This window comes from Bidens hawaiensis, unplaced genomic scaffold, assembly GCF_021521415.1.
Source record: "Bidens hawaiensis isolate Kalapana, Puna unplaced genomic scaffold, B.hawaiensis_p1.1 tig00045341_1, whole genome shotgun sequence".
Classification (NCBI taxonomy): Eukaryota; Viridiplantae; Streptophyta; class Magnoliopsida; order Asterales; family Asteraceae; genus Bidens; species Bidens hawaiensis.
In genome coordinates this window covers 27181-36987 of record NW_027498059.1, presented here as the reverse complement: position 1 = coordinate 36987, position 9807 = coordinate 27181, and the positions used below count along the sequence as shown (strand labels likewise).

Sequence of the window (9807 nt, the reverse complement as noted above, 5' to 3'; positions counted from 1 at the left end):
ATAACCCGCAATGGGTCAGTGCTTGAATGATACCCAAAAGTATCGATAATGATATGCCCTACAAGAGACCCCCTATGGGCCAGTGGTTGTACTATAACTAAACAAGATTCACTCCGTGTTAGTATCACCACTAACTACTTACACGGAGTATCAAAAAGCGGTTCAAGATTCTACCAACCAACACGTCTACACATGGTGGTAAACCAACCCCACCAACACCGCCACCAGCACCACCAGCACCGCCATCATAACCCGCATTCGGGTTTCCATCTGGTCGATCAACCAGTGGGAGTATGAGCACTCCCTTTTTAACTGGTTAATAACATACTGGTGGTCCAGTATGCTGTCCCCGAGGTACGCCCGCCTCTGTACCCCCACGACCAGGGCGGCAGAGTGCTCGTTCACCTGCTCGGTGAGAACACGTAGCCAAGCCGCCAAGTCCCGCTCCTGCCTTGGCAGACCCCACACAGGTAGGGTTGCAGGCTCGGGTTGGGGGCGGGAAGACTCGCCCAGGTGGTATGTGGATCTGGGTGGGGTAACAGTGGGCGGAACATACGGGGCACTGATCCGCGCCGTGAGGCGGGGACCGTGTCTGGGGGGAATCGGGGTGGTCTGTGGTGCGGGCGGGGTAGGAGACCTGGTAACCCTAGCAGGGGAGGGTACACTAGCACTCCTAGCTGGGGTGGTCTGTCTAGAAATACTATGACTAGCCTCCGAAGGCTCGGAGCTGGGTGCTACACTTGGGCTTCCAGAGGCCCCGGAACTAGCCTCTTCCGGGTCCTCTTCCGTCGACACACTAGGTGTTCTTGCCATTATACCTGCACACAAGTTAACAAACATATAGTCCTTTTCGTAGTGTAATTCATAATTAAATTAATCATGCACTTACTTATACAATTTTGCCACATAATAGTATTATTATACATTTACACATATGTTGCCAATTTTACCTATTTAAGTCCCCCGTGACTTCCCCTGAATTCCCTCGTGCAGACAAGTCTGTTATTATGTTCCGGACCATAATAACCCACTTGTCCATCCAAGTTCATCCCGATCTCGTCACAATATATTATTAGTTGATATTCAGATCCTATAATACTTGAGCTACTGGTTATATTTTAGGTATCTTTTTCAGACATCCTAATTCTTTATAACCAATGGCTCTGATACCAAGTTCTGTAACACCCCGTAACCGCAGCGGAAACGTACACGGGATGCAACAGACACATCTGATATCAACAGCATTGCTTATAAAGAAAATACCACTACATTAATTTATAACATATTACATTGTTGCGAGTTGCGTTACTGTCTAGGTGTTACACACATATATTACCAATAAGACATTAATAAATTCATTACAAAACATAGAGCAGCAAGCTTCCAACAGGTAGCACAGATAGTTAAGCACATATCAATCATTCCAACTTGGGCATACCTAGAAAACATGTAAAGAAAACGGGTCAACTACGAATAGTTGGTGAGTTTCACTAATTTAAATAAACACTGACAAATCATTTTAATAATCATTTATTAACAATATAATCATGCTGGGAACTATGTTACCCCAGAACATTTCCATTAACTTTCTGGGAACTATGTTACCCCAGAACAATACTAACCCCTGGGAACTATGTTACCCCAGAACAATAAATACCCCTGGGAACTATGTTACCCCAGAACAATAATAACCCCTGGGAACTATGTTACCCCAGAACAATAATAACCCCTGGGAACTATGTTACCCCAGAACAATAATAACCCCTGGGAACTATGTTACCCCAGAACAATAATAACCCCTGGGAACTATGTTACCCCAGAACAATAACACATGATAAACATTTTATATATTCTGTGCATCAGATCATATATATATAAATGTACAAGTATTTCCATACGATCGGTATGTACTTAAATCCTTTAAATAAGACATGTTTTCCGCCCCGGGAAAATATAATTAAAACAATACATTAAAAGGGGCTCGTGAAAACTCACCTTTCTGTGAGTCGGTGAGTAATATATGGAACAGCTACGTGCCTGGATCTGTAATATAATATCTAGTCGTTACTATATAATTCCCATAACTTAAATACGTATCAATCGGTACATCTGGGAACATTGTTAACCCAGTACTGTACTCGATTCGGGGACTATGTTAACCCTGTGACACTTCTAAGGACTAAGATTGTGACATTGCTTAGAGTTTGACAGTCAATTTAGTTAAGGTGATGAAATTATAGCTCGGTTTGACACCCCGTTTGGCCGTGGGGCCCGTTTCCGGTATTTCGGTGCCGGAAACGGTAAAATCGGGTAAAATTACCCAAATCATCCGGATTATTTTCGGATGATTTATTTTTACTTAATTTACTTAGATTTATGAAATAGTCTATTTTTAGAGTTTTCATGTACCAGTCAGCTCGCTTATGCGAACTTTGCCGGTTTACACGTTTTAAGCTTTAAAAACTTGTTTTTATGTTCTTTTTAGCACAAATAATTACCCGATTAGTCTCGGGTCTTGAAATTTTGCACAAAACTTAATTTGACAGAAAGGAATTTTGTAAAAATTTTCCAGATTTATTTTCTTATATTTATATTTATTTATCTATTTTTAAATCTTATTAAAATACTAAATATATCAAAAATACCAAAACACTTTAGAAAAATCCCAAGTTTTTCTGGGATGATCTTTATCATCCTCATAACTTTCTGGAATTTTCCCAGATTTATTTTCCTACATTTACATTTATTTATCTATTTTTAAATCTTGTTAAAACACTAAATATATCAAAAATACCAAAACACTTTAGAAAAATCCCAAATTTTTCTGGGATGATCTTTATCATCCTCATAACTTTCTGGAATTTTCCCAGATTTATTTTCCTACATTTACATTTATTTATCTATTTTTAAATCTTGTTAAAACACTAAATATATCAAAAATACCAAAACACTTTAGAAAAATCCCAAATTTTTCTGGGATGATCTTTATCATCCTCATAACTTACTGGAATTTTCCCAGATTTATTTTCCTACATTTACATTTATTTATCTATTTTTAAATCTTGTTAAAACACTAAATATATCAAAAATACCAAAACACTTTAGAAAAATCCCAAATTTTTCTGGGATGATCTTTATCATCCTCATAACTCCCTGGAATTTTTCCAGAATTTAAAACTTATGTTTCAAGCCATTTTCACCCAAAACCGAGCTAGAAAGCCCTAGAACTCGTTTCACCGAAAAGCCTACTTAGACTTTTCCAACTGAGCTCAAATTTTGTGGGTGACTTTTATATGTTATAAAAAGCTTATCTTAAATTTTCCGGAATTTTTCATCATGTTTTGCTATTTTTCACTATTTTTGGCCAAAACCGAGCATTAAATTCACCAAATATTCATCTTTTATCCAAAAATTACCAAAAATTCACAGATCTCATATTCTCATGTTTAGATCATCTCTGTGAAATTTCGTGACCCGACTCCAAGCACACGTAAATCTGTCCATTTTTTCATAACACACGAAAACCGAACTATTTTGTGTTTTCTAGCTTTAGATCGCAAGGATCTCGGTTTCTAGCCTTTGCTAGCCGCTAGATACAACACTTACAAGCACAATATCACTATACCAAGCAAGTTACACCAATAATCAAACCATTTCTTTCAAAGTGTCGGTTTTTAAGTAAAAACAAAGGTTTTAACCGTAGAAATCCATTCCCGACTCTTTTTACTCATTTCTTGGACCATGATCCCTTGTATAGCATGTATACACCTCTTGATCATGCAAGAGTCGGTTTCATCTCGGGTTTTCACCCATCTTTCACTTGGAAACTCATTTTAACAAGATTTTAACCGTAAAAATTCGTTATAAACTCTTTTAACTCATCACTTGGATCAAGATCCTTTGTATAACTTGTATACATCACTTGATCATGCGAGAATCGGTTTCAACTCGGGTTTTCACCCATTTTTACATTTGAAACCTCCTTTTCTCAAGATCATGAAGTTAGAAAGCAAAATTCAAGCTTAAAAACATATGTTATACCTTCAAATCTTGGTTAGAACTTGAGTTTTTGGATGAACTTAGAAGGGTTTAGATAGTTGAGAGAGTTTTGATGTGTAAAAAAAAGAAAAATGAATTGATTATGAATGTAAAGGGACCGATCGGTCCACCATAAGGGTGGGGGGTGGGTCCCACAAATCCATTCTAAGCCACATATTCGGATTACGCAATCCGGATAATGTTGTGGATAATCTGGTTCAGTTCGTTTCTCGTTTAAACTCGTAATTCGGCTTAAAACGGGCCTAAAATGGTTGTTTTTCGGGTTAACATAAAATTTATATACAACTGATTTAAAAACTTTAAAAACTTAACCCATGACATTAAAACATCATGTTATTAATAATTACGCATCTTTTTCGGTTTGATTGATCGTCTCTTGCTTGGTTTGGTGTTAAAGGTTTCGTTTATCGTACCGACGTACTAATAAATCGAAATCCTTTTTCTGTGCTATAATTCACTTATCCCGAAGCATTAATACCTCGTAAATATCACTAAACATTATATACTTCGTCTATAATGTAATTCCCGATTCGTTCGGGTTTCAATAATCGTTCATTGGTTAATTGTAATTCCAATATGATTCACTATATAATTGAGTATGATTCATACTGTGAACCATATATATTCGTATAAACGTGCTATAACTCATATAATCAATATTAAATAACACGTAAATAGTATATTCCGGCTAGGGTATACCTGGAGTTGCCGGAATCGTTACAATTTGAGACAGTATTATTTCGTTTCCGTTGTTGATTTCAAATGTGTTTGACTTTAAGATCGGAATGGATTTGACTGCTTGCCGACTACCACCAAATGCTGATAATTTGGACTCTAATGTGACATATTTGCTGTTTAAGCGTCGTAGGTTTGATAAATTATCACCAAGAACCAACTGGCCACTGCAAATAACTATAAACAGAACGGGTAAATGCTTTTCGTCACTTTATCTATCATCCAAACCGGTGAGTCACAGTCCAGAATTAGAACCACACGTTAATATACTTTTGATTGCTTTAATCATAGTTGTCAATAGCGACGAGACGAGCTACTATGTAGCGAGGGATGAAATAGGGCCCGCTATAGTATTCATGTTTAGCGATAAGGTAGTAGAAACTTCTTTAAAAAATAATTAGGACATGAAATCAAGTTTTTAAGGTGGAATTATGCCTGAGAAATAGTGTGCGACAGTGATGATCTAAGAAATACTGAGATTGATTGAGTTTGATCGATTAAAATGCCTAAAAAATCGGTTTTGGTTGTCTAAAAAAATAATAATAAAAAACGGTAAATGCTGCTATATTCGTCGCTAAACATCAGATTGCGGGAAACTTCCGCTTCGCTTCATAGCGTGCTATCTTCGCTATTAACAGCCATGGCTTAAACAACTGTTTTTCAAATTTCTATGTGTATCATCATGTAAGCCAGGTGAATCAACTTTGATCATAGTTCGCCATGGAGAATCAATGTGGAATGAAAAGAATCTGTTTACTGGTTGCGTTGATGTGCCTCTAACGAAAAGAGGTGTGGAAGAAGCGATAGAAGCTGGCAGGAGAATCAGTACCATACCACTTGACATTGTGTACACGTCAGCATTGGTTCGGTCTCAAATGACCGCTATGCTTACCCTTACCCAACACTGTTGCCAGAAGGTAGCTAGCTCTTTTACTTGCAAAGTGTTAAGAGGAAAAGATTAGTCAAGGGTAGTATAGTCATTTTGTTATTAGGTTATCTTTGGCTTGTAATGTTTTGGAACTTGCAGGTTCCTATAATCATTCACAAAGAGAATGAAGAAGCTGAAATTTGGAGTCAAATATATAGTGAAGACACCAAAAATCAGTCTATTCCAGTTGTTAAAGCATGGCAGTTAAATGAGAGAATGTAATTTTATGTCAACCTAATTAAGTATTCATTACAGCTAATAAAATGAAATAAAAAAATTAAATGTTATTTTGTTTATTCAGGTATGGTGATCTTCAGGTCTTAACAAGCAAGAAACTGCTGAAGTATTTGGCAAGGAGCAAGTTTTAAGGTGGCGACGAACTTATGAAGTTCGGCCACCGAATGGTGAAAGTTTGGAAATGTGTTTACAAAGAGCGGTTACCTACTTTAAAGAAAATGTAATATGAAATTTTCATTTTTTCTTTTATGAACCAAACATAAATTACGCTGACATTGTTCCTGTTGTACAGATAGAACCGCAACTAATGGCGGGAAAGCATGTGATGGTTGTTGCACATGCAAATTCCTTGAGGTCTATTATAATGTATCTTGATAATCTAAGTCCTCAAGAGGTAACAAATAAGAAATCTGTGTTTTTTAGGTAGGTTCTATGTTTTCCAAAGTAGTGTAATGTTATTTGATTATGTTATTTTTTTTAAAAGGTGATTAACTTAGAGCTATCTACTGGGGTGCCAATGTTGTACATTTATAAAGATGGAAAGTTTATTAGAAGGGGAAGTCCTGCTGGAACTAAGGAGGCTGGTGTTTATGCTTATACTTCGGTAACGAATTTGACATTTAGCTATTGTGATATACTTGTTTTCCCGGATTTAAATGCTCTATATATGTAGGTTTGTTTAATGTTTAATTGGTAAGCATAATATGCGTACTTTAACGAGTTGTTAAGAAGATTATGTAGCGAACTTCTAACATCTTTTGAAAATTTATCTACGAGCCATCTTGGACGATGTCAAGAAGTACTAGTGACTATTGGTTATTAATATAGTAATAAGGAACTCGTCATGTTAAGTTTTGTGCTTATGTTAACTGTGTTTGTGAACCTTTCTAATAAATCGAGATGAGCCATAAGGAGCTTTTAATGTTGCTGTTTGACACAAAAATTTAAAATCAAAACAGGATTATATGAATGGCGAATGAATTTGAAAAACTGTTTTTATGTCTCTTTTAAGGTACTTAACTTAGTTTATTAAGTGCTGGTTAATCAGGGATTCTAAACCCCGCCAAATAATGTGAAAGTTTTTTATTTTGTGACCTAGATGATCTGGTGCTTACTTTATAATTTACAATCTATCATTAATCCATCCCTAAAATGGACCTTTTTTCATTGTTAACCCACGTGTAAATTTGGTTTTTATCGGGTTTTACAGAAGCAAATTTGGTTATAGTTACACTTGCTCATGTGATACATAAACATTAAGAATATTGTGTTTCAGAATTTGGCACTTTATAAGGATCAGATGCTGCTGCAAGGAAATTTGACAAAGGGATGAGTTGGATGTTGCTATTGCTGCTGCAAGGAATCTTTTAAATCTGCTCAGTCGTTGAAATAATTAATGTATCTGGCATCGGGATCCGGTGAGAAGCGTTTTATCATAAGAAAGCATTGATTTGCTTTAAATTTATATTTTTGATTCATAATTTTACATTCTAAGAAAGTTAACAAAATTATGAATCAAAGATGCAATTTGTAACTTTTATGCATAATTTGTATGTGTAAAAGGGTTACACATTTTTATTTGATCCTAATTTGTTGCATTAGATACTATTTATGATTTAAAAAGTATCACTAATTCTTGTCAAAATTGGTTGGATTAAAATTAGCTTGGCTTGAAATGGGTTCTTTTATATTTGAAAAAAGTATCAAAACATGTTCACCCGGATATTGGCTGCGATTGAGCGGAACCTGGCGAAGGAGGCTGCAATGATGTAGTGGAGGTGGCCTAAGTGGTGGTGCGGTAATGGCGTTGGAGGTGGTAGTGGTGCCATCTGAGTTGTGTCGTCGGCAGAGATGGTTGGGGTGACGGTGTAGTGGTGGTTGCCTCGGTGGCGATGGCGGCAAAACAATGGTTGGGTATGTTGTTTGTCCATTTGAACTCATTCTAAGTTATCAAGTGTTCTAGTAGATCATTTTGGCTCGTTTAATGTGAGCCAATCCGATGTGAACCCGAATGTAATTTTTATGTAATTTTTTTAAGTCATCGACCATCTATTATTAAGTGGTTACGCTTTTCAGCTTAACATTCTACACAATTGTATATACAATACTTTACGTACAATACATAAGTTTAAACTGGTAAAATTTCTAGTGTATTTCATTACTAAAATAATAAAAGAAAATATATATGTCAGAAAACAAAAAATGGGCCAAACCTGTTACATCAATGAAAGCATAATTAAATATTTATAAATTTATACATTGTTATTAAAATATGATATAATTATAAATTAGTATAATTAAGAATGTTGGTAGTACAAAGTTTTTCTAATGCTATAACATTGACTATTTATATGATTGTTTTCAAGATTTATTTAAATGATTGAGTTGCTTTGATGGTTAATGAAACATTTTCTAATTCATGACATGCTAATTGGCTCAAGTTCAAGTCCTCATTGAAGTACTTTTTTTTTCTTTTTTCCCTTTGTATAAAAACCGACGAGTTCGTGATTAACGAACCTGTTGAATATCAAAACATCAAGAGTGATCAAAAATCATATTTTTGGGTTAATTAAATAAAATCGAACTTGTTTTTTTGTGAAATCCGGACAATTTGGACGCGTTTTTCTCCAAACCACACTGAATAAACGGAAATGAGCCCCGTAGAATCCAGACATCTATCTATGATTTCTCTATAAAAATTTAATCATTTTATCAACCAACACATTTACCCGAGTTTATATGGTCAAACTTGTTTTCTAAACGCGTAAACGTTTAACTTGGCCCAGCAGGTAAAACGAGGAAACTGAGCTAAGTTCGGTTTTAAGCATAAGGCATTGAACAACGTCACAATCTAAGCCTATTGGCATGTGCTAGGCGTGACAGCTATACCCAGACTAGATATACAGTCCAGTTTAGTATGGAGATTATAATAATATTAAAATATTAATATTATTATAATTTTGATTATAGGATTGACTGCTAGCAAGCAGAACAAACCGTTACTTGATATCGTGTTAAATTCCGACTAAACTGTGAGTTTCATGACCCCTCTTTTTAAAACAGTTTTACGAACTTTTAGGGTGAAAAGCATGTTTGATTATATATACATACCTGAAACATGTGATGATATGAATTATCTAAGTGCTAACACATGAAAGTCCCCACTAACACAATGATTAACTTCGAACCGGTGACTTGTAAATAGTACTATCGGGTTGACAAACCCAAACGGAGCCGGCATAGTTTGCTGAGACATAACACTGTTTGCACATGACGGATGTAGAAGGTTAAAATTTTCCCTTAAGATCGGTATTTCTAGATGCAGATAAGGTTCATTTTAATAAAATAAAAAGATAAAAATAAGTTGAAGTTGTATAAGGCCTTAACAATCAATTCGGATAATCCCGTATTATCGCTTGGAGAAAGTCGAAGGCTTTATACAGAAAACCAAGAAAATAAAGCAGAATATCCAAATCTTAATTCTCAGTTCGGATATGACTATCACGCAATAGAGAATCCAAGATTTCAACAAAAATAAAGGAAAAATAAAATTGAATTTCTTTGCACAAAAAAAGAAAGAAAGAAAAGTAAGCTAAATTTCTGTGCAAAAAAAAATAACACATGCACACACAACAATCTTTAAACTTTTGATCTTCGAAATAGATATTAACAATGCATCAAGATGTTGTGCCACTAGATTCAGCTAGTATTTAGGTTTATATCTTTTCAGCACCTATATAATCTATCAAAGCCTATCATACACATCCTACAATTGGTCTTATGGCACTTTTTAGTCTATTTTATTCAAGTGCTAGGTTTGTTAGGTCAGTGTACTATCATTTTCCCTT

The 9807-nt window shown here is 35.4% G+C and overlaps 1 pseudogene across 1 annotated transcript; it reads left to right on the top strand.

Annotated features, from left to right (window-relative positions):
• Nucleotides 1–4844: 4844 nt before the first annotated feature.
• Nucleotides 4845–7311, top strand: LOC143595580 (2,3-bisphosphoglycerate-dependent phosphoglycerate mutase 1-like; annotated as a pseudogene). The gene is made up of 7 exons (XR_013146547.1): nt 4845–5165; nt 5433–5711; nt 5822–5940; nt 6024–6179; nt 6252–6353; nt 6444–6563; nt 7236–7311. The product of XR_013146547.1 is annotated as a 2,3-bisphosphoglycerate-dependent phosphoglycerate mutase 1-like (transcript).
• Nucleotides 7312–9807: the final 2496 nt, after the last annotated feature.